The sequence below is a fragment of the Boleophthalmus pectinirostris genome, unplaced genomic scaffold (assembly GCF_026225935.1).
Source record: "Boleophthalmus pectinirostris isolate CB_2022bp ecotype Guang Dong unplaced genomic scaffold, ASM2622593v1 HiC_scaffold_22, whole genome shotgun sequence".
Classification (NCBI taxonomy): domain Eukaryota; kingdom Metazoa; phylum Chordata; class Actinopteri; order Gobiiformes; family Gobiidae; genus Boleophthalmus; species Boleophthalmus pectinirostris.
This window is the reverse complement of record NW_026571190.1, coordinates 4228360-4252900: the sequence shown is the minus strand read 5'-3', so window position 1 is coordinate 4252900 and position 24541 is coordinate 4228360. Positions and strand designations below refer to the sequence as shown.

At 43.5% G+C, this 24541-nt stretch overlaps 1 pseudogene; it reads right to left on the bottom strand.

Moving 5' to 3' along the window:
- LOC110153531 (noelin-2-like) overlaps positions 1-24541 on the bottom strand; it is a 133579-nt pseudogene that overhangs the window by 53527 nt on the left and 55511 nt on the right.

Sequence of the window (24541 nt, the reverse complement as noted above, 5' to 3'; positions counted from 1 at the left end):
GGGGGTTGGAGAGAGAGGGGGGGGGAGAGAGGGGGAGAGAGAGAGAAAGGGAGAGAGAGGGGAGGGAGAGAAATAGAGGGAGAGGGGGAGAGAGAAAGAAAGGGAGGGGGGAGAGAGGGAAGGAGGGAGAGAGAGAGGGAGGAGAGAAATAGAGGAGGGGGGAGAGAAAGAAAGGGAGGGGGGAGAGAAGAAAGAAAGGGAGGGGGAGAGAGAAAGAAAGGAGAGGGGGGAGAGAGGGAAGGAGGGAGAGAGAGAGGGAGGGAGGGGGGGAAAGAGGGTGAGGGAGAGAAATAGAGGGAGGGGAGAGAGTAAAGAAAGGGAGAGGGGGAGAGAAAGAGAGGGCAAGAGAGGGAGAAAGAGAGGAAGCGAGGGAGACAGAGGGAGGGAAAGAGAGGAGGACAGAGAGCGAGAGGGAGGGAGAAGGAGAGGAAAGGAGGGAGAGAGAGAGAGAGGGGGGAGAGAGAGGGAGGGGAGAGAGAGGAGGAAACAGAGAGAGAGAGAGAGAGAGCAGGAGGAGAGAGAGAGGGAGGGGAGAGAGAGTGACGAAGTGAGAGAGAGGGAGAGAAAGGGAGGGAGAGAGAAGGATGGAGAAGGCAAGAGAGGGGGGGGGAGAAGAGAGTAGGAGAGACAGAGAGAGAGAATGAGAGAAAAGGAGGGAGAGGGCAAGAGTTAGTGAGTGAGGGTTGTGGATAGAAAGAGAGAGAGAGAGAGAGAGAGGGAGATGGAGCACTAATGCTTTCAGTCAGTTCAACACAGAAATCTCTTCAGAGCTTCAAACATTCACTCACATTTTGCGCTGGCGACGCAGGTTCTTTTTGAGTTTGCGTGTTCTCTCTGTGTCTGTGGGGAGTTTGCGTGTTCTCCCTGTGGGAGTTTGTGTGTCTCCCTGTGTCTGTGGGAGTTTGCGTGTTCTCCCTGTGTCTGTGGGAGTTTGCGTGTTCTCCTGTGTCTGTGGGGAGTTTGCGTGTTCTCCCTGTGTCTGTGGGAGTTTGCGTGTTCTCCCTGTGTCTGTGGGGAGTTTGCGTGTTCTCCTGTGTCTGTGGGGAGTTTGCGTGTTCTCCCTGTGTCTGTGGGGAGTTTGCGTGTTCTTCCCTGTGTCTGTGGGAGTTTGCGTGTTCTCCCTGTGTCTGTGTGGGGAGTTTGCGTGTTCTCCCTGTGTCTGGGGAGTTTGCGTGTTCTCCCTGTGTCTGTGGGGAGTTTGCGTGTTCTCCCTGTGTCTGTGGGGAGTTTGCGTGTTCTCCCTGTGTCTGTGGGGAGTTTGCGTGTTCTCCCTGTGTCTGTGGGAGTTTGCGTGTTCTCCCTGTGTCTGTGGGGAGTTTGCGTGTTCTCCCTGTGTCTGTGGGAGTTTGCGTGTTCTCCCTGTGTCTGTGGGGGAGTTTGCGTGTTCTCCCTGTGTCTGTGGGGAGTTTGCGTGTTCTCCCTGTGTCTGTGGGGAGTTTGCGTGTTCTCCCCTGTGTCTGTGGGGAGTTTGCGTGTTCTCCCTGTGTCTGTGGGGAGTTTGCGTGTTCTCCCTGTGTCTGTGGGGAGTTTGCGTTTCTCCCTGTGTCTGTGGGGAGTTGCGTGTTCTCCCTGTGCTGTGGGAGTTTGCGTTTCTCCCTGTGTCTGTGGGGAGTTTGCGTGTTCTCCCTGTGTCTGTGGGGATTTGCGTGTTGTCTGGTGGATTTGCGTGTTCCCTGTGTCTGTGGGGAGTTTGCGTGTTCTCCCTGTGTCTGTGGGAGTTTGGGATGCGTGTTCTCCCTGTGTCTGTGTGGGAGTTTGCGTGTTCTCCCTGTGTCTGTGGGAGTGTTGCGTGTTCTCCCTGTGTCTGTGGGGAGTTTGCGTGTTCTCCCTGTGTCTGTGGGGAGTTTGCGTGTTCTCCCTGTGTCTGTGGGGAGTTTGCGTGTTCTCCCTGTGTCTGCGGGGAGTTTGCGTGTTCTCCCTGTGTCTGTGGGGAGTTTGCGTGTTCTCCCTGTGTCTGTGGGGAGTTTGCGTGTTCTCCCTGTGTCTGTGGGGAGTTTGCGTGTTCTCCCTGTGTCTGTGGGGAGTTTGTGTTTCTTCCTGTGTCTGTGGGGAGTTTGCCTGTTCTCCCTGTGTCTGTGGGAGTTTGTGTTCTCCCTGTGTCTGTGGGAGTTTGTGTTCTCCCTGTGTCTGTGGGAGTTTGCGTGTTCTCCCTGTGTCTGTGGGAGTTTGCGTGTTCTCCCTGTGTCTGTGGGGAGTTTGCGTGTTCTCCCTGTGTCTGCGGGGAGTTTGCGTGTTCTCCCTGTGTCTGTGGGGAGTTTGCGTGTTCTCCCTGTGTCTGTGGGAGTTTGCGTGTTCTCCCTGTGTCTGTGGGAGTTTGCGTGTTTCTCCCTGTGTCTGTGGGAGTTTGCGTGTTCTCCCTGTGTCTGTGGGGAGTTGCGTGTCTTGTCGGGGAGTTTGTGTTCTCCTGTGTCTGTGGGGAGTTTGCGTGTTCTCCCTGTGTCTGTGTTCTCCTGTGTCTGTGGGAGTTTGCGTGTTTGTGAAATTTAAACTTTTCATCTCTTCATGATCTGGCATCTTCTTCTTATTTACGTGAAGAGTTGAGTTTACACACCGCGGGCACAACGCTCAGGTCCTCACACTAGTTCTAATGTTTCCTCATGCTGTGTTTCATTCACACACATTTACAGTGTTGGGAAGGTTCCTTTTAAAATGTAATCCCCTACAGATTACAGATTACATATCCCAAAATGTAGTTTGTAACAGAATCCATTAAATTACTTAAAGTGAGTATCTGAATACTTTGGATTACTTGGTTTGCTGTAGAGAAGCAAAGACGAGGATATTGTAACTTAAGATGTTTTATCTGCTAAAAGAAAATAAAAAGCCCAGACTTTATTTAACCAAATAAAAAATATTATTGATAGAAGATGAGGAGACACAGTCCACACAGCAGGATTTAGTCCTGTTAAATCCTGTTTGAGACCTGGTTTAGACCTGGTTTAGACCTGGTTTAGACCTTAGACCTGGTTTAGACCTGGTTTAGACCTGGTTTAGACCTGGTTTAGACCTGGTTTAGACCTGGTTTAGACCGGGTTTAGACCGGGTTTAGACCAGGTTTAGTCCTGGTTTTAAATCTAGTTTAGTGTCCTGCAATGAGTGGAATTACCGAAAAAAAGAAAAAAAAAAGAAAAGGAAAAGAGGAAAATACCTCTGTGTAATCCATTTATTTCAACAAGTAACTGTAATCTAATTACCACTCACAACGGTAACATTAAACAGTAACTGTAACAGAATACAGTTACTCATAATTTGTACTCTGATTACGTAACTCTGGTACATGTAATCTGTTACTCCCCAACACTGCACATTTAACACACAAACCCTGCACATTTAGGCTGAGCTCTTCTCTCAAACTGAAAACTTTCTTTAATGTGTCATGTAGTAATACAGGAAGTGCTCCACTGTGTTTTTAAACTTCATACACCTTCACTAGAATCATCTGGATGATTTCACTCAGTTTATTCTGAGTAGTAAAGTAAAGTACAAAGGCAGCTGTTATCTTGAAAACTACCACCACATGACATCACAAGTTGGAACAGAGCATTATGAGCTTTTTCAGATTAAAGACAACATTCTAACCTGCCAGTTTAGTGTAATATAAGACCTTGTGCCTGGTCTCCTCACAGCACTAAAGCAGAAGTGTGTTGTGGACATACCCAGTTTGTTCATGCAGCCGTGCAGTCGGCTCTCGAGCAGCAGCACCCTCTGCTGGAGCTCCTCGTAGTCGTAGGCTCCCACCTGCTCCTGGATGGAGCTCAGGACCAGGGACAGGTTCTGCAGCTCTGACCTCAGCACGCCCAGACTCTGCACGTCCACACGGTACTGATCCACCACGGACAGCAGGGGGCGCAACTGAGACATCTGCCCCTTCAGCTCCTGCACACACACACACACACACAGAGGGGGTCATGAGAAAGAGCTGGAATTGAACCACCGACTTAGTGAGCTGTGGACAGTAGCTTGACGAGTTTTTTTTAGTTTTAAACTTCTGTGGGGTCTTAACATAACATATTTAGATCACCATGTTACCTTTAATTGTTCTGAAAATGCTATATCACCAAAAACAACATGTGTGTGATCAGCGTGTGCGTCCTGCCAATGAAACTACTGCACATTGCATCAGGTTTGTGAAGTTGTAGTCTATTGTTTTGTATCATTGAGCATCAGACAGAATCTTATTGCTCATCATAAGGCTAACGACCCAAGGGTGACACCAAAAACCTCTTCAGACGTAATACTCTATTTAAAGGTGCACCTTGAAACTCGTCTGTTGTGGTGTTTGTGATGTATCATAGACTGTATATAAAAGGACATAATTAACCCACTACTCACCGTGTTCCAGACAGTGGCTCCAGTTCACTTTGTATTGAAAAACTGTGTGTGTCTCTGTACCTGCTGCAGTGAGCCTGTTCATTTTGGTCTTAAAATGTTCCTGTTAACCTGCTCTACATGATCCTGGGGTTTTGTTGGTTTTATGAGTTTTCTGGTATAATTGCCAGTCTCAGTGAGCTTCATTTGACTGGAGCTGAACACTACACTGCCCTACAAAGGCAAAAGAGCTTAACTCACCAGAGTGTGAAACTAAGAAAAATGACTTTTGTTTTATTGAGACAAAAGTAGAATAGGCAGGGCTCCCAAAATTTCACAACTAGTTGCTATAATGAAGAAATATGCAGTATGTGGAAAATATTGAGCTCCAAATTGACCTTTGACCTTATTTGTCACTTCCTGTACTCTGCCTTTGTATCATGAGACTAAAATAAGGAGTCGTGCAAAGGCCAAAGGAAGAAACTGACATGATCATTATTTGCTTGATTTTTCCCAGACTTCCATCCGTTATAAGAACATCTCACCAAGGTCCAGTCATCCTGGAGTTTGTTTGAACTGATCTAGAAGAGTTTTGGATTTCCTGTTTAGTGCTGATCAGGATCATGCAGCAACACTTCCACAGTGAAACAGTTTGACACACGTGACTTTGCTGTAGTGTTGTAGTCCAGACTGCACTAACTGAGAGCAAGACCAGTCTGAGACCACAGGGTCCCAAGACCAGGACAAGACCAAGACCTCCGAGGGTAGAAACCGAGACAAGACCCAGACCACGGCCCATCGAGACCACGGCCCATCGAGACCAAACCAAGACCAAACCAAGACCAAATCAAGACCAAACCAAGACCAAACCAAGACCAAACCAAGACCAAACCAAGACCAAACCAAGACCAAATCAAGACCAAACCAAGACCAAATCAAGACCAAACCAAGACCAAACCAAGACCAAACCAAGACCAAACCAAGACCAAACCAAGACCGTCTTTGTCATTTTCAACATTTATTTGTATTTTACAGTTATTTTGGTACACACACACACACATGCACACACACACACACACACACACGCACACACACACACACACACGCACACACACACCACACACACACGCACACACACGCGCACACACACACATGCGCGCACACACACACGCACGCACGCACACACACACACGCACACGCACACACACACACACACACGCACACACACACACACACCACACCACACGCACACACGCACACACACACACACACACACACACACACACGCACACACACACACACACACACACACACACACACACACACACACACACACACACACGCACACACGCACACGCACACACACACACACACGCACGCACACACGCGCCACACACACACACACACACACACACACACCTACACACACACGCACACACACACACACACACACACACACACACACACACCCACACACACACACCACACACACACACACACACACACACACACACTACACACACACACACGCACACACACGCACACACGCACACACACACACACACACACACACACACACACACATATATATAAATAAGTGGGTAAAATTTTTAAACCTGTTTTTCTAATTGCCAACAACAGTGGGGATAATGAAATATGATCCAGTCCAGTTTCAAACCTCAAGACCGAAGACAAGACCGAGTCCAAGCACCTTCAAGACCAAGACAAGACCGAGTCCAAGCACCTTCAAGACCGAGACAAGACCGAGTCCAAGCTCCTTCAAGACCAAGACAAGACCGAGTCCAAACACATTCAAGACCGAGACAAGACCAAGTCCAAGCACCTTCAAGACCAAGACAAGACCGAGTCCAAGCACCTTCAAGACCGAGACAAGACCGAGTCCAAGGTCCTTCAAGACCAAGACAAGACCGAGTCCAAACACCTTCAAGACCGAGACAAGACCGAGTCCAAACACCTTCAAGACCGAGACAAGACCGAGTCCAAACGCCTTCAAGACCGAGACAAGACCGAGTCCAAGCACCTTCAAGACCGAGACAAGACCGTAAAAAAAATTGTCTCAAGGCCAGAATCGAGACCAAGACCAGTCTCGAGTACTACGAGACTACTTTGCAGTATAGAGTGTACAATATGAATAAATACACAAAATACTTTCACTTTAAAGATAATTGTCTCCACTGAGATTTTACAGGGAACATAAAAAAAGAAAGAAAGAAAAACCATATTCATCCTTACAGTGAAAGTAATGCCACAGCACCTTGGACGGGAGACTGCTGGGAAAATACCACAAGTGAGGCAACAGTGTCATCTAATTGATCATTGTGTCCTTAGGCAAGACACTTCTCCTGCCTTGTCTAGAATGAAAGTGAAGTGTGAGCGGGTGATTGGTGCCCAGGAGGGTAAAATGAATAATGAATAAAGCACAGAGCGGCTTGTATATTGTGAAAACGGCACAAAAGAATATCATTTTTCAGTGTCTGTATCACAAAAACACAACACCTAAAATACAGGGTACATTTCTTTTTACTGAACAGTTGGCTAATGCGCCCACTTCTGCATCGTGCCCTCTCAGCTGACCCTTCCCGTACAGATGGTGCGCCGCTTTTAACATGCCGTTTTTCTCCACAAACAAGTGGGAATATGTCATCTACAGAAGCGCTCTTTTGTGTCTCGGATAATACCACTTTGAATTACAACAAAGGACTCGTATGTGTTTTCAGAGCTCCTACGTTACACTAAATGAACTCTCATGAGCTTTAAGTCCTGTTAGACTGTTGTTACCTCCTCAAAAACAGACACGTGTCCGAGACGTCCGTCGCCCTGGAAACAAGTGACATTTCCCGCTCTTTTCCCGGAACGATGGACCAGGCTGAGAGTGACTTTAGTGTTTTTATTATTAGATAAAACTGTCAGCGGAGGAGATCGGCTCAGCGGCTGTGCTCCTGGTTTAGTTCTGGTTAAGTCCTGGTTTAGACGTAGTTTGGACCTGGTTTAGACCTGGTTTAGTCCTGTTTAAGTTCTGGTTCAGTCCTGAGTCAGTCCTGGTTCAGTCCTGGTCCAGTCTTGGTGGAGTCCTGGTTTAGTCCTGGTCCAGTCCTGGTCCAGACCTCGTGTAGTCCTGGTGATCGACTCAGTGGTTGCAGTGTGTATATATATTTATGCTTAATGACACTGGTTTAGTTCTGGTTTAGTCTTGGTTCAATCCTGGTTTAGACCTGGTTAAGTGCTGATTTAGACCTGGTTTAGTTCTGGTTCAGTCCTGGTTCTGTCGTGGTCTAGTCCTGGTCCAGTCCTGGTTTAGACCTGGTTCAGTCCTGGCGTAGTCCTGGTTTGGTCGTGGTGTAGTCCTGGTTCAGTTTTGGTTTAGTCCTGGTCCAGTCCTGGTCCAGTCCTGGTTCAGTCCTAGTTTAGTCCTGGTCAAGTTCTAGTCCAGTCCTGGTGTAGTCCTGGTTCAGTCCTGGTGGAGTCCTGGTCCAGTCCTGGTGGAGTCCTGGTCCAGTCCTGGTGGAGTCCTGGTCCAGTCCTGGTCCAGTCCTGGTGGAGTCCTGGTCCAGTCCTGGTTCAGTCCTGGTGGAGTCCTGGTCCAGTCCTGGTTTCAGTCCTGGTGGAGTCCTGGTCCAGTCCTGGTGGAGTCCTGGTCCAGTCCTGGTCCAGTCCTGGTGGAGTCCTGGTCCAGTCCTGGTGGAGTCCTGGTCCAGTCCTGGTGGAGTCCTGGTCCAGTCCTGGTTCAGTCCTGGTGGAGTCCTGGTCCAGTCCTGGTGGAGTCCTGGTCCAGGCCTGGTCCAGTCCTGGTGGAGTCCGGCGATCGACTCTGCAGTTGCTGTGTGTTTATATTTATAATCCGCTAATGACACGGCATAGGTTTAGTCCTGGTTCAGTTTTGGTTTAATCCTGGTTTAGTCCTGGTTTAGTCCTGGTTCAGTTTTGTTTTAGTCCTGGTTTAGTCCTGGTTCAGTCCTGGTTTAGTCCTGGACTATTGGGCTGTCGGACTAATGAGCTGACCCCCATTTATCACCTCACGGGCGGGTAATGGGTGGAATGTTAATGGTCCGGGCGGGTGCGGTTAACGGTCAGGTGTGGCACTGTACTGTGCAGGTGCAGGCAGGTGCGGGCAGGTGCGGGCAGGTGCAGGTCTTCAAAAACGGACCGTGCAGGACTCTTTATTAGTCTGTCTACATCTCCAAAGATTCAAAACGCTCTGTTAAATTTTTGTCCAATTAAAGTTTGAAAATTCATCCAAATGATTCTAGTGAAGGTGTACGGAGTTTAAAAACACACTGGAGCACTTCCTGTATTACCATGTGACATCACGAGGTGGAACTGACACGTTTTCAGTTTTCAGAGAAGTACTGAATCGAAATTTGTAAGGTTTGTGAGTTAAAAATGTGAACGAAACAAAAACACAAACTCCAGCTCTGTTTGTGACGAGGAAACGACATTAGAACAATAAAAATCTCTCTGTTCCAATTTCCCAAGATTGTTACGTCACAGAAAATGCAGTTTTTCGGCCTATATTCCATCTCAGGACTGGCTCTGAGCGTATCCACGGCCAAACACGAGGAAGAATTAGCTGCTAAAAGGCTTTTTTTCGTGAGTCATTCCTATTGTGAGCAGACTGTGAGCCTTTTGTCCTGGAAGCTGAAACGGCAGGAGGAGGAGGAGGAGGAGGAGGAGGACGGGGGGCGGTCCTCATTTACCAACACTGCGCTCAAAATGGTGTATATTTTTGGCGTGGTGTGTATTGTAAATAGGCTTCCAGGTGATTTGGCTCACATTAATAGTCCGTATGTCAGGTTAAACCGCTCATTTTACTAAAACACAGCTCAGCTCATTATATTTAAGATATTTGCAGAAACATTCACACTTCTTGTCGCAATTTGGCCATTTTTAGGTTTCAAATTTTACTTCCTGTTTGGAAATCGCAAAACTCAGCTAATGTACACAGACATGATTACGTGACTGTTGAAATCGTGCTTAAAGTAACAGAAGAATTGTGTTTCTTGCGTGTAAATTGTGTTTTAGAACTCTCTCTCTCTCCTTCACAAATTCACAAATTTCTTCACAATTTGCTTCTTGATTTGTGTGAAACTATCATTTATATTTACAGCGAGTGTTATCCCACAGAATAAAGTCAAAATTAGGCAAAATGAGGGAATCATAAAACTTTGCCTGTCACACAGTTTTACATTTTTGGAAAGTTGACCTTGATAAAGCCAATATCAAATGATGAGTGTGTTCTATTGACAGTGTTGGAGTAACAGATTACATGTACTGGAGTTATGTAATCAGAGTACAAATTATGAGTAACTGTATTCAGTTACAGTTACTGTTTCAGTGAGTGGTAATTGGATTACAGTTACTTTGTTGAAATAAATGGATTACACGGCGGTATTTTCCTGTTTTCACATTTTGGGCTAAACCAGGACTAAAACCAGGACTAAACTAGAACTAAACCAGGTCTAAACAATATGACACTAACAGTAGGTGGACATAATTTAAAACAGCAGTGATCTCATATAAAAATCATTTCTCTATCAATAATATTTTTAATATGATTAAGTAAAGTCTGGGCTTTTTATTTTCTTTTATCAGATAAAACAAAACTTCTAATGTTCAGATCCTCATCTTTGTTTCTCTACAGTAAAACAAAAGTCTGTTCATGGAGACTTGGGCTCAACAGACAATTTGAAGAGAACAAACAAGAATTTTCAGGATGTGGTTGGTACATTCATGTCGTTTTAAAAAAAACATGACAATATCAAGTAATCCAAAGTATTCAGATTACATTACTCACTTTAACTAATTTTATGGATTATGTTACAAACTACATTTTGGTGTGTGTAATCTGTAATCTGTAGGGGAATACATTTTAAAAGGAACCTTCCCAACACTGACTATCAAGCATCAATAAAGGTGTGTGTGTGTGTTGTATTTTAAAGCATACATACATTTTAAACCTTTTTACATGGTTTAAATCAGGGGTGTCAAACTCTTTTTTGGTCCGGGGGCCGTATCCAACCTACTTTGATCCTAAAGGGGCCGGATCAGAAAACTCATGTCATATAAACCCCAAAAATAACAATAAATTCAAATATTTGTGCAGAGAAACACAAATCTATTACAGAAATCTTTTTTAATTGATGAACTCTTTCTTTTACAAAATATTATAATGTTATGAACAACTTGAAACTTTAAGAAAAATACAATTTCAACACAATGTTTTAACATGAACTTGTATGTAAATAGGAAAACCATATTTTCCGGGCTATTAGTCGCTCTGGATTATAAGACGCACTGTCATTAAATGATCTATTTTCAAACTTTTTTCACAAATAAACCACACTGGACTTTAAAGGAAACACAACAGTGTGATGGGTGAGTGGTTTTGTTTGTTTGTTCGTTCACGGTGACTCTGGGCTTTGTTCAGTTGTGGCGTGTAGGGAGGGTGTGTCTGGGACCAACGGATTGTCAGCGTGTTCGCAGTGACTCAGTTGTTCAGTTGTGTCTAGAAGTGGCACATTGCACTCGCTTTTTCGGTTCGTTCCTCCGTTCCGTTCCTCGTCGGCGTGGAGTGATGAGTGTGTCTGTGGGTGTGTTTCTCTGTGCTGTCTCTGTCTGCTCCGTGTGTGTTTGCGTGCGCTGCTGATGGTGTGGCTTTGTAGTTTACTGAAGTCGTGCTGGGACACCAGAGTGGATTGGTGTATAGGTGGGCGCTCTGGATTGTGGGGCACGCAGTCTTTTGCTTGCCAAATAGCCCAGGAAAATACGGTAAGTCTATTTTTCATGGAAAATCCTGCACTCGGCTCCACTTTTCTCATGTTGGACATTTTTCTGATGAGGGGGTCACGGTCAACAGTCAAAACGATCGTCCTTTAAGAGCGTTTGGAAAGAGACAAGGGTAACACGTTCTAATAACTACACCTTATTTAGCCTTAATAAAGCATGAACAAAGACTTAATTAATAATGAACAAAGACTTAATTAATAATGATTCACGCTTAGTAACTACTTAATTACTACCTTAATTAGCACTTGCACTTAATTAGCCTGTGCTGTAAATAGATACTCATAATTATTTCATACTTAATTACTCATGAACTAACCATTTGAGCATTTATTAATGATTAATAAGCTATGACAGAATGATTTACTAATAATGCAATGCAATGATCATTCAGGCAGCTGTTATCTGTTAGTTAAGTCTTTCTGAGAGCTTTTCAAAAGTGAAGACGAATTATGTTTTATTAAACATTTACTAAGTGTGAATCATTGTTAATTAAGTCTTTGTTCATTATTAATTAAGTCTTTATTCATGCTTTATTAAGGCTAAATAAGGTGTAGTTATTAGAAAGTGTTACCGAGACAAGTCTTCATTTGTGCTGCTCTGGTGGGAGGGGCCACGTACAGAGACGCTGGAGACGCTGCTGTGATAAACACCGACAGAAAATTAACAAGATTTTAATAGAAAATACAATTCAAATATTTTTGTAGAAAATCAGCCGAGGGCCAGATTAAAGGTGTTGGAGGCCGTATGTTTGACACCCCTGATCTAAAACATTAATAACAAGACAAGACCTGTGTTTTGTTTAGATTTTTTTTTTCATTCTACTGTATTTTATTTTATGTTATTTTATGTTATTTATTTATTGGTATTTTATGGTCTGCCCTGATTTGATTTGCTTTGATAGTTTTAGAACAAGTCAAACTGGACTGGCTGTGCTTCTGTCCACAGGTAAACATGCTGCACTTTTATACCTACATGAGTTTTAATCTTTAAAAAGCGCAAAGTAGAAAACCAGCTCACTTAAACTGCATTTTTGGTTCGGCTGACTCTAAAAACAAGTACTAGGGGCTCTGCAGTTCATACAGTTTAAAGGAGTTTTGGATAAATCACAAAGACAGAAGTGAAGTTTTGAGTGAAGTTTGATGTGGGCCAAGTGTTTTACTGTAAACGCAGCAGAATCAGAGGCAGTGTTCTGGACACTACAGACAGTCAAAGAGAATCCCATGCATTTTTCAGTGCCCTCTATATGGGCCAGAGACATGTGTCCGACCGGAGGAGGGCCCCTGGGAGCGCTGGGGGCCCTCACGTCCATCTGCCCTACTACAAGAAGACGAGGGAGACGAGGTGGAGAGGATGTGGACAGTAAGACACAACAGCTGTGATTGACCCTGTGTTCAATTATCCATCTGAATCCATTTTCTGAGGAAGTTGCCCAGGACACGTGTGACATGCCCCTTTTCCTGGGACGGTGCGACTCAAACCTCGGCAGTGTTGGGAAGGTGACTTTTAAAATGTAATCCCCTACAGATTACAGATTACATATCCCAAAATGTAGTTTGTAACGTAATCCATTAAATTACTTAAAGTGAGTAACGTAATCTGAATACTTTGGATTACTTGATTTGCTGTAGAGAAGCAAAGACGAGGATATTGTAACATAAGATGTTAAAAGAAAATAAAAAAGCCGAGTCTTTACTTAACCAAATGTAAAATATCATTGATAGAAGACGAGGAAACACGGTCCATGCAGCAGGATTTAGTCCTGGTTTAGTCCTGTTTTAGTCCTGGTTTTAGTCCTGTTTTAGTCCTGTTTTAGTCCTGTTTTAGTCCTGGTTTAGTCCTGGTTTAGTCCTGTTTTAGTCCTGGTTTAGTCCTGTGTTAGTCCTGGTTTAGTCCTGTTTTAATCCTGGTTTTAGTCCTGGTTTAGTCCCAGTTTAGACTTGGTTTTAGTCCTGGTTTAGTCCTGGTTTAGACCTTTTTTGGACCTGGTTCAGACCTGGTTTAGACCTGGTTTAGTCTTGGTTCAGACCTAGTTTAGAACTGGTTCAGACCTGGTTCAGACCTGGTTTAGACCTGGTTTAGACCTGGTTTGGACCTGGTTTGGACCTGGTTTAGTGTCCGGCAATGAGTGGAATTACTGGGGGAAAAAAAAAGAAAAAAAAAAAGAATAAAAGGGATATAGCCTGAAATGTGAAAACAGGAACATATCGCTGTGTAATCCATTTATTTCAACAAAGTAACTGTAATCGAATTACCACTCATTGAAACAGTAATTTGTACTCTGATTACATAACTCCAGTACATGTAATCTGTTACTCCCCAACACTGGACCTCGCTGACAGAAAAAGTCGACCGTGCAAGGATTCTGAGTCAGAATCCAAGACGGCTGTGCCCACTGTGACGTGTAAATATGAAGTGTTTTCATTGTGTTTGGACACTTTGGTGGGGTAAATTTCAGTCACTCGTATCCATATCACTGCAGTACCACGTCTGTATCTCTCCCTGGGGGTTTGGTAGTCAGTGCTGAGTCCAGTATTGATGAATGTACTTGATCTAATGGGTGTTAATGTCCATAAGGTTGTAACAGAAGAGAAATCATAACATAAAAGTACACATTTCTAAAATTAAATGAATTATAGTGGCAGTGTTTTCACAAGATGAGAGAATAGTCATCATCATAATCCATGTAGTCCAACACTCCAAACATAATAATACTCTTCAAGCTCAGACGTGACACCAAACCTGAGGTCCAAGTGGGAGTCAGAAGATAATCAAACACAGGGTCAGTCACTCCTCGAAAGGTACATAAGTATTTGAACACCCTGCTATTTTGCAAGGAGTGGCTCTGTAAGAAGCACATCAAGGTTCTGCCGTGGCCTAGCAAGTCTCCAGACCTAAACCCAATAGAAAATCTTTGGAGGGAGCTCAAACTCTGTGTTTCTCAGCGACAGCCCAGAAACCTGACTGATCTAGAGAAGATCTGTGTGGAGGAGTGGGCCAAAATCCCTCCTGCAGTGTGTACAAACCTGGTGAAAAACTACAGGGAACGTTTGACCGCTGTAATTGCGAACAAAGGCTACTGTACCAAATATTAACATTGATTTCCTCAGGTGTTCAAATACTTATTTGCAGCTGTATCATACAAATAAATAGTTAAAAAATCATATGTTGTGATTTCTGGATTTTTCTTTTCAGATTCTGTCTCTCACAGTGGACATGCACCTACGATGAACATTTCAGACCCTCCATGATTTGAAGTGGGAGAACTTGCAAAATAGCAGGGTGTGCAAATACTTATTCCTCACTGTACATCCCTTCCAGAAGTGTGCAGCTGCTCTCATTATTCACTGGGGTAAGATGCTAACTGCAGACACTGCTCTGTCTGGAGCTCTGTTACTCAAGTTAGACTTTAATCTGAGTTTTGCTTTAACACAATCTGACTTGAAGAAAAGACTTAAAGCCAATAAACAGTGAGAATATTTGACGTCTGCTGTGTGCACACTGTGTCTCCACTCGGGTTTGTTGAATGGAGATGTGGCAGCGCATCTGAAAACACATGATGTGTTTTGCATTTGTGCTCTGAGTACACACACGTCTGTGCTCTGTGACGTACACACTGCTGTAAACTGTAGCAGAGGCACAGACAGCACTTGTGTTCAATCGACAGAACATCGGCTCCTCTCTGCTTCTCTCTGTGCAGGAAACTCTCGTCTGTCGCTAAACTTATTGTAACCTCCTTGTACAGAATATTCACTGAGACATAATACTCCCTGCAGGAGGACGGCCAGTGGAGATTTAAGACTCCAGATGAATTCCAAAGAGATACAGGTTTGGAGCCACTCGACGGTCAAGGTCTTCTACAAGGAGGCAGTTTAGCAGTTTAGATGAAGCAATCCTATCAAGCCGACCAATAATCCAGGACCCAGACGTGAGAGACAGACTGACCTTTCCGAGTCTGTGTGAACTTCTTCTGCACCTTGATTACAGGAAGAGAATAACTTCAGGTGCAGCCTTATATCACCGTTTATCACCATGGCGTCTTTGAAGGAGAACCAAAGTGACTATGCAAACTCTGCACGAGACATGATGCTCATGATAATCAAAAACAACCCCAGAGGCCCTCAGGAACCACTCACTAAAGACGACCCAAATATCAACTTCAAATTCAAATAAATTCAGCTCGGAGCCCGCAGCCAGAGCTCGAGTGAGACCAGGACTAGACTGGACCAGACTGGGGCCAGACCAGTACTGAGACTGGGACCAGACTGGTTTAGTCCTGGTTCAGTTCTGGTTTAGACCTGATTTAGACCTGGTTTAGACCTTGTTCAGACCTGGTTGATTCCTGGTTGAGTCCTGGTTTAGTCTTGGTTCAGTCCTGGTTTAGTCCTGTTTTAGTCCTGATTCAGTCCTGATTCAGTCCTGGTGCAGTCCTGGTGCAGTCCTGGTGCAGTCCGTATGAGGCGCAAAAGTCTGGCATTGCAGACCAGGACAAATCCTGGGACCAGACAGGGACCAGGACCAGGACTGAGATCGGGACCAGACCGAGTCTGAGACCGGAACCAGAATAAAGGAGAGGAGAAATAAAGGAGTGTGGTGGAGGTCCTGCTCTGTGGAGTTTATTCCGATCTCTGTGCTGTATAATATCAGCTTGTTTCTCACGGGAACAGTGAGTGTCTCAGCATTATACTATCAGAACACGGTCCCTAACTGGTTGATGTGACGCGAATATTTGCAGAAAGTTCTTTGGTGAATTTCTCGAGCCCCTCCCTTTTGGGAATTTCGTGCGTCTGTGGCAGTTTCACAAATTTGTGCCACTCATTTCGCCAATTCACGCCATTCAAAACGCTCAAAAGGTGCCGTAGAACTTTATTCGTGCATCAACACGCCTTTACATAGGGTTAAAGGGTTAACATGGAAACTGTTGGCCTTGTTCGCGTCATTCGTGTTTGGTGTGGACATACCATTATCCTTGGAACAAACAAACAAACCAACCAACAGGTGGAGACACAGACAGACGTTCCTCACCTTGATACATCCAATGTTCTAAACTGTATTTTACCAAACTCAGCAGTCTCACTGGTTATAGGCACTTTAAGATGGGGCCTGTTTTCATTCACTGGTGTGTGAGGGAGCACTTGGTTTGACATAACTCTGGGAGCAGCTGCACATTGGGATGGTAGCGGCCGTCAGAGATAGAGTTTTGTGTCTATGAATGACTGTGATGTGAACTTATCCAAGCCTCCACAGCTCAACATCAGCTCAGCACAAGTCCTCTGTATGAAACTGTAATCATGATCTCGCTACCGCCGCCAGAGCACACACACTTTTCACTGTATTTTTCAGACACCGCATTATCTCCTACTTGAGTAATATCTTGGAACCACCTGTCTGATGGACTGTGAAGAGCTCTCACTGAAGACGGCCCAACTGTCCCTGAACAGCTCTCAGCAGATCTGTCCTCCTCATACTGTTTTAACCCGGTAATGTAGCTCAGGTCTGCACAAGCCCTCTTCACACCTCCTCAGCTTTAGAGAGACTGGGATTGTCGTTTGTCAAATAGTGAAACCACTCTAGCTCATTTCAAAGTGTTAGTCCTGACTCAGTCCTCAGTCTCGTGTGCACATGAATGGAACGCTACAATATAAAAACGTGTAATATGAGAATTGAGCTCTGGTCTGGACAGATATGACAAATGTAACGGCACACGCTGAAGGAGAGTGTGCTCCCCGCTTGTCTGCCGTGTTGGGAAGAATACTGTGAAAATGCATTTAGTTTGCGGTTATATATCGAAAAATCCATCCATTCATCTCCTTCCTCTTATCCTTATCAAATACTAATTTATATTAAAAGTACTGAAGACACTCGTTTGAGCAGGTATTGTTACTTAGAAATTCACACTACTGGATCAAATATGACCTTTTCTAAACACTCTCATCTTGAGTTTTATTGAGTTTGAAGTTTTAGTATCTCTAATGTAGTTACAGAACAGTGAATTTTTGGATTGAAATGTATTTTGTGAAGTATTCTGTTGCATAATCCAATCAGAGTACTGTCTTCTGAATACTATGAGTACTATTACCTTGAGTTTCATTATCGCGGTGGCAGGGGATCAGGGCCTGCAAGTCCTTCTCTGCTGGCCTAAAAAAAGATCTGAATCACAGACTGATGTGAATTATATTATTATTATGAAATAATGGTCTGTCCGCTTCCTTTCAGAGCTTTTCCGATGGTTGTGCTGCTTCCAGACAAGTATTTTCAAAGCATTTGACCAATCACATTTCAACAATCATTTGTTGTCAGGCAGAGTCAAAGTCAAAGAAGTCTGAGGCCTTCACAGTCTGTTCTGAAGGCCATCGAACACAAAATAAATGTCCATGTAACTGCTGCTTCAACCAATCAGATTTTGAGTTGGTGTCACCAGGACCTTCTAGCACACGTACGACGTCACCAGATTCAGACCTGTGATTGGACAGTCAGAGAGCGAACCAGCCAAAGTAGAAAACTGCATATGTAGCAGAACCAGGACTAAACCAGGACTAAACCAGGTCTAAACCAGGTCTAAACCAGGTCTAAACCAGGTCTAAACCAGGACTACACCAGGACTAATCTTGGACTTGAGCGAGAGTGAGAGCGAGAGAGAGTGAGAGAGTGATCGGGTGACAGCTGCAGTGAGCCCCGTGTGGAGCCGAGCCCCGTGTGGAGCCGAGCCCCATGGAGCGCGGCGGAGGCTTGGCCCCGGCACAGTCCTGTTCTCTGCAGTCACCTGACAGTCTACACAGGCGCACCTTGGGGCCAGGCCCGATAAACAGCCCTGGTTTAGTCCTGGTTTAGTTCTGGTTTAGCACCCCAGTGCTCCTCACTTTGTCTCTGTGCACAGAATCTCCACAGCTCTTTATACTGTGTATAATGTAACCATAAAACAGTTGAGGAGTGGATTGTTTCAGACGGAGCACTACTGAAGTCCTAGGAGTGAAATGCACGCTCCACCACTGCATTATCCTATATATATCTTTATGTCTACCAACAAATCAGCGTTATTTGCCAACACTTCTTGTCTCCATGGAGATGTTAGTTAGACGTTAGATGTTGGTCTATTAAGTCTTTTAAGGAGTTTGTGCAAAGTTAATATGAAAAACACCCATTTCACTCAAAACAGTGAACATGTCAACACAACTGTAGCTCTTACACAAAATAATTTAGTCAAATATACCTAAAAAATACTCTTATATCAATACAGCAGCCCAAGGTATCGATACTGTATCATCACATTAAATGATATGATATATTGATATTTGATATTTTGCGTACCCCTAGTGGAGAGTAAGTATGACAGTAAATGTTTTTCAGTGTATTTTATCAGACCAATATTCCACTATGTCTGATCTGTGTTATCAAGTTGTCTCCTCAGCACAAACAGACCTGGAGAGAACACGGAGGAAGTGAGAGCTTCAGGGTATCTTAGTTCAAAGTCCAGAACAGGTGCTCCTCAAGGACAAGGCTCAAAAGCTAACAGAAAATGAAGACATCCAAGCTTGTAGTACAAAACCGTACTGTGATAGAGTACAGAACAAAAACACTAGTTATGTCGAAACACGTTGGTTTGTCCCACAGCGCCTTAGACTTTTTTGAACACTTTTACTCTTCCACAGTTGCCACGTTTACATGAGAGCTTTAATTCCAAATAAAAATGAATTCTGCTTTAAAAAGACCATGTAAACATTTAATTCCTTATGAAAATGATTGTTCGGAATTAAACTTAACTCTGAAGTAAGTGAGTGGTTTATTCTGGTTTTAAAGCCAAATTAATTTATTCCTCGATTATGTAAATGTTTACTTTTGTTCAAAATAATGTCAGTGGTTCAGCAAAGGCTCGTTGGGTCGCTCTTCTGACGTGATTCGGACGATCTGACTCCACCAGTCCTGTCTTCGGACTTTCATCCACATCTCTTTGGATTTGTGAGCGGGATGCGGGATTGGGCTGAGGCAGAGCAGCCGTTGATGCAGTTTGTTGTCTTCTTCCCTTCCCTTCTGAGAATTCTCCAGCTGCTGCGCAATTATCATCGGAACCACAGCGGAAAAAGTTTGGATCATGTTTGTGTCCGTGGAGTAACGACAAACTGAGATGACAAAAAAGCCGGTAGTAAGTGTGTGTTTTCTTCCAGTCGACATAAATACGTTGGCGTCTCTGTCCAATCACCTCCAGACGCTGAGCCCAATTAAATAAAGACGATTTAAAGTGTTTTCCACATTAACCTCAATGCGGAATTATTATTTCCATGTAAAATCAAAGGAGAATATTTTAATTCTGAATTTGGAATTAAAAACTTCATGTAAACGTGGCCAGTAAGTTTTTCTTTTAGTAAGTTTTTGTCTGTTATACCAGCAGTTGTGTTTTGTTTCATTCACATGTTTAACACACAAACCCTGCACATTTAGGCTGAAGAGACGCATCAAGAATCTCCGACGTCTGGTCATTGCGCAATTCATACTGAGAAGGAACTTCAGAAAAAGTGAGCATCAAACCTCCATGTTTGTTTTCCCAGTGGGATGTGTCTATTGACAAAGTTCGATCTTTTCTAGTCTTTTGAACCATATCACTTTTGTTTCTGGTTCTGATATTGTCATATTTTAGTTTTGGGATTTGGACATTGTAATTATGTGGTTGTTGGATCCTAACAGAGGAAAACGGCTCCAGAAATTTGTTTGCAAACTCCATAAATGCAAAAGTGAATCAGATGTGTGTGACTGTAAACCTCTGTTCAAACTGTTTCTCTTCCCAACAGAATTAAAAAGTAGTGAAAGGTGAAGGTGATGGGCAGGATTGATCCACGGGAAGAACCAAAAAGGAAACATTTGACTGCCTAAATTATCCCGAGTTTGCAGCGAACATTTTGTATGAATCAAACCAGAAACAAAAGTGATATGGTTGAAAAGCCTTGAAAAGATCGACTTTGACAACAGACACATCCCACTGGGAAAACAAACATGGAGGTTTGAGGCTCACTTTTTCGGAAAATCCTTCCCAGTATGAATTGTGCAATGACCGGAAGTCTGAGATTCTTGATGCGTGTATTTTTGTCTCAGACTGAAAAAAAACTTGTTCCACCTTGTGATGTCATGTGTTAATACAGGAGCATTCACTTGAATCATTTGTACAATTTCAGCTCTGGAATTGCCAGTCTCGCCTGAACTAAAGGTAAAAGGTAAATGTGTGGATTGGGCCAAATTTTTCTGTCCGAATCAGGTCCGCATCCTACAGAGCAGTGATTGAATCCGACCCGAGCCTGACTGACATTAAGATATTTGTGTCTGAATGCGACCAAACCCAACACATTTAAAAATCACACTCTTTTCATCGGCCTACTAATGCTGGTGTGGCCTCTAACGGACACAGAGATGCAAAATACGAACTCAGGATAGAGCGAGAATAATGACAAGACTATTTAAAAATAAATTTAAACTGCAGCATGTCATCTACACCATCCATAGAAAGTGTCCTCCACAAATAATGACATCCAGTGTACAGAAGATTAAGACTGTTAATCCAGTCTGAGGTGTTCTTTAAAAGGAAAAAGGTGAGAGTAGTTCCTCACTTCACAAACGAGAGTAGTTCCTCATGTTTGTTTGTTTATTGTTTGTTTGTTTATTGTTTGTTTGTTTACATCCACACAGTGCATGGATCCAAGTGAAGCTGTAGATTACCAATAATGACTCTACTTCCTGTGGACTTACTGTATCTGAAGTTTTGCACCACATTTCACAAATAATAACACAGTTTTGACCAGTGTTGTGCAAGTTCACACTTTTCATGAACTAGTTCAAAGTTCAGTTCACACATGTTTAGAGTGAACAGTTCACGTTCATAGTTCACTATTTTAATTTTTAACTAGTTCAAAGTTCAGTTCATTTTATAGGTGAGATATAAATGTAAATGAAAGACTGCACTTATTTTTCAATCTGACTTCTAATTTATAACAACTTTACAACATATAAAACATAAGCACTATAGAGCCACATCAGCCTGTGTGACATTATAATGTGTTTAATGTGTAGTTTTGACACATTTGTCTTACAGAAACTGCATGGCTCATTTGCATAAACTGCGCTGATGCATCAGCTTCTGTCAGACTAAAGGACACGACTATATGTGCTCTTTCTGTGACAGAGGGACGTCACTGCAACTTTTGGACGTGTAACTAGAATAGAGTGAATGAGGGCGGCTGCACTGCATGTGCTCGGCGTGAGTGTGGAGCAGCATGTCCTGCACGCAGAGATATCAGAAAATAGGATCCATCCTGTTTTTTGATGCTCTACACGAGCGTAGGGAGAGCATCTATTGTTGTGTTTGTGTGTTTACCATCAGCACATCGTGCTCCCGGGGCAGTTCTGTGTCGTGTGAAAGAGCCCAGGTCTGTTAATTAGTGCTTTTAAATTAACTTTTGAAGTCCTCGTGTTTGCTGTGGTCAGTCTGTACAGAAGGTAAATACAAATGTGTTCAGTTGTTAGTTTCACTGTGGACCTGATAGAAGCGACTAAACACGTCCAGTCACGTTTGATCGTCTTTCCCTTTGACAAACCCAGAGCCAGTGCTGCGTGTGTACGTCCTGCTGCAGCTGCCTTCTGCGTTGACACGTGGCTGTGGTTTCGCGACATTACGCACTACAACGCTGGCGAGTGCCCTTGTCACTCGACTCATCAGGTGAAAACAAATTCAAAATTAGTTGAACCCCAACAGTGACGTACGTCGTTCATCTCATATAATTTGAACAAATTCACGTTCAAGTTCTTGATTTACAAAAGTGTTGCGTTCAGTTCAAAGTTCACTGAAAAATTTACATGTTCAATGAACGTGTTCTTTTGAACTCGTTCATGCACAACACTGGTTTTGACTTGTGTCTAAACTAGAAGTGCAGAGCTCTGATTTTTGAACACTTTTCATTTTTAACTATTTTTTTGAACACTTAAGAGTCTCAACGCAACTGGTTTTACTGTAGACAGCCCAAACATAAGTTCCAAATATCTGTCTGAACTCGTCAGGTTCCGAAGGGTCCCGTCACACTTCAGTCAGGTTTCTGTGCTCTAATCACTGAGTTGAACAGAGCATTTTGAGTTTGGAGATGTAGACAGACTAATAATGCAGGATTACTCATGTGTGAATGAAACAAAACACAAGTCCAGGTCTGTTTTTGAGGAGGGAACAACATTCTAAAGCTCACAAGAGTCAAGTTTGTGTAACATAGGAACCTTAAGCATTATTATACATAATTAAATAAATGCAGCATAGACACATTTCATGCATTTGGTCGTGTCTCTCCTCTCCCCATCCCCCCTTCTTTCTCCTTCTTTCTAATTCCTTCTCTTTCCTTCTCTTTCCTTCTCCCTGTAGTTATCGATAAACTCACTGTGCATCCTCCATGAATATTCACTGCTCGGAACAGCTCACAGGCACAACATCGAGCGCCGGGGCAAAGAGAGAGTAAAAAAAAAAAGAGAAGTAGTTGGCGCAGTTGAAAGCCTCACCCCTGTGGAAGTGCAGGGTGACGCGGAGGTGAGGACAGCATGCATCTTCCATAGTGTCATGTTTAATTATACATTTATGATTCTATAATGTTTACACGCCTCTGAGTGTGTATTTTTATCTCCAGCTCCTGCTCCTGCATCGTCTGATTTATTTAAAGGGGAAATTAGACGGTGTAATGTGCCTTTGAAAAGGTCAGGTTTCTTCAAAATAAATCCAATCTTAAGGAAAGGCTATTACAACTTCTATTGATTTTCACGGCTAACATGCTGTATTTAAAACACTTTTGTTTTTGAGTTCCTGCCACCTTTGCTCCCCCACGCTAAGTCACTCCCCCTTCAGAGTGCTGTTGTTGATGTGTCTCTTGATGATAATTAATTAATCCATTTGCGAAGCCCGATGAGGTTTTGGAATACAGACAAAGGTTTATTCTTCTTGTTACAGAAGATATGGACAGAGACCAACCGACGCTTCCCTTAACCAGCGGTATGTCCCTCCAACGTCAGACTCCTTCTCTCCACCTACTGAGTATCCTATTTTTCGGACTATAAGTCAAACTTTTTTTCATGGTTTTGGGTGTTTCCTGCGACTTATACTCCGGTGTGACTTACATATTAAAATGTTCACACTGACAGCCGCGAGAGGCTCTAGTCTTGTGTATCAGTTTTCTGCACGTCTCCTGCAGAAAAAGCCTCTGTCCTGCTGCAAGTAGTGAAATATGCAGCAGAAAACGATAACCCGAGCAGTAGTGATGTGACGTTCCGTATCGAGGCTTCGAAGCGTGTGTCGAGTAGGGAGGGGGCGTTTCCGTGATGCGCGTATCGAGGCGTGCTTCGTTTAGGGGAGGAGCTGAAAATGATGATGTCCGAAGCCTCGCTGCCCGGCTGTACCACGTGATTGATTCAGGAAGTGGTTTGGATTTTGCATTTTCATTATTTTCAAATAATCATTTTCCGTACTGCCAGTACATAGACACACAGTACACTGCCATCACTACAGTATACATGTTTTGCATACTTCTTTATTGTGCTGACAGTTTTATTCACAGACTTTCTGCAAAATGTCACACACTTCAAATTCATGTCAACTGATATTTTTGTGTCCAGTAGACGTCCTGCTGGAGCAAATGAAGCTTCAAGAAGCTTTGCACTAGAGTGAACCAATTGGATGAAAGGCTTCAACGCGTCATGAAGCTTCATTTGCCCATCACTACCAAGCAGCAGAAAGAAAGTTTGGAGTGAGCGAGAAACTTGTGAGGGACTGGTGGAAAGCGGGGATGGAGAACACAGCTTCACGACAACCAGGAGGATGCACCATGAAACTTTCCTGGAAGTCACCAGATGAATCGATAAAGCCTGGACTTCAGTGACAACCAAAGTTGCGCAGAGTTGCTCAGAAGTGACACCGAGGATGAAGAATTCAATGAATTCAATGGATTTAGTGATTTGGAGTGAGATGGAGAGTTTGGTAAACTTGTTCTGTTCTGTTGTTTATGTTATAGTTTATCTGAAGAACTGTTCATCTGTGACGTTAACAGTCTGTTGTTCTCTCTTCTGTTGTTATTACTGTAACTTGACTTTCAAGATGAAATGTCGGTTCCTGGTCCCTGATTTTATTAAATAAAATAAAAATTCCCCCCAAAATGTGTGATATATGTTTGTTTTTTTTCTTCATTATGCATTTTTTGGCTGGTGCAACTTATACTCCGGAGCAACTGAGAGATCGCTAGATGACTCAGACACACATGGATGACATCTCAAACCTCTTGTTGACATGTCTCTGATGAGAGAACAGTGTTAAGTATGCTGATCAATTAAACTATCATGTTCATACATCGAAAACAAAGTCAAGAAACCATCATTTATACAAGTCCACGTCTCTATTGTTGTTATTTGTATCACATTTCTATCCAGA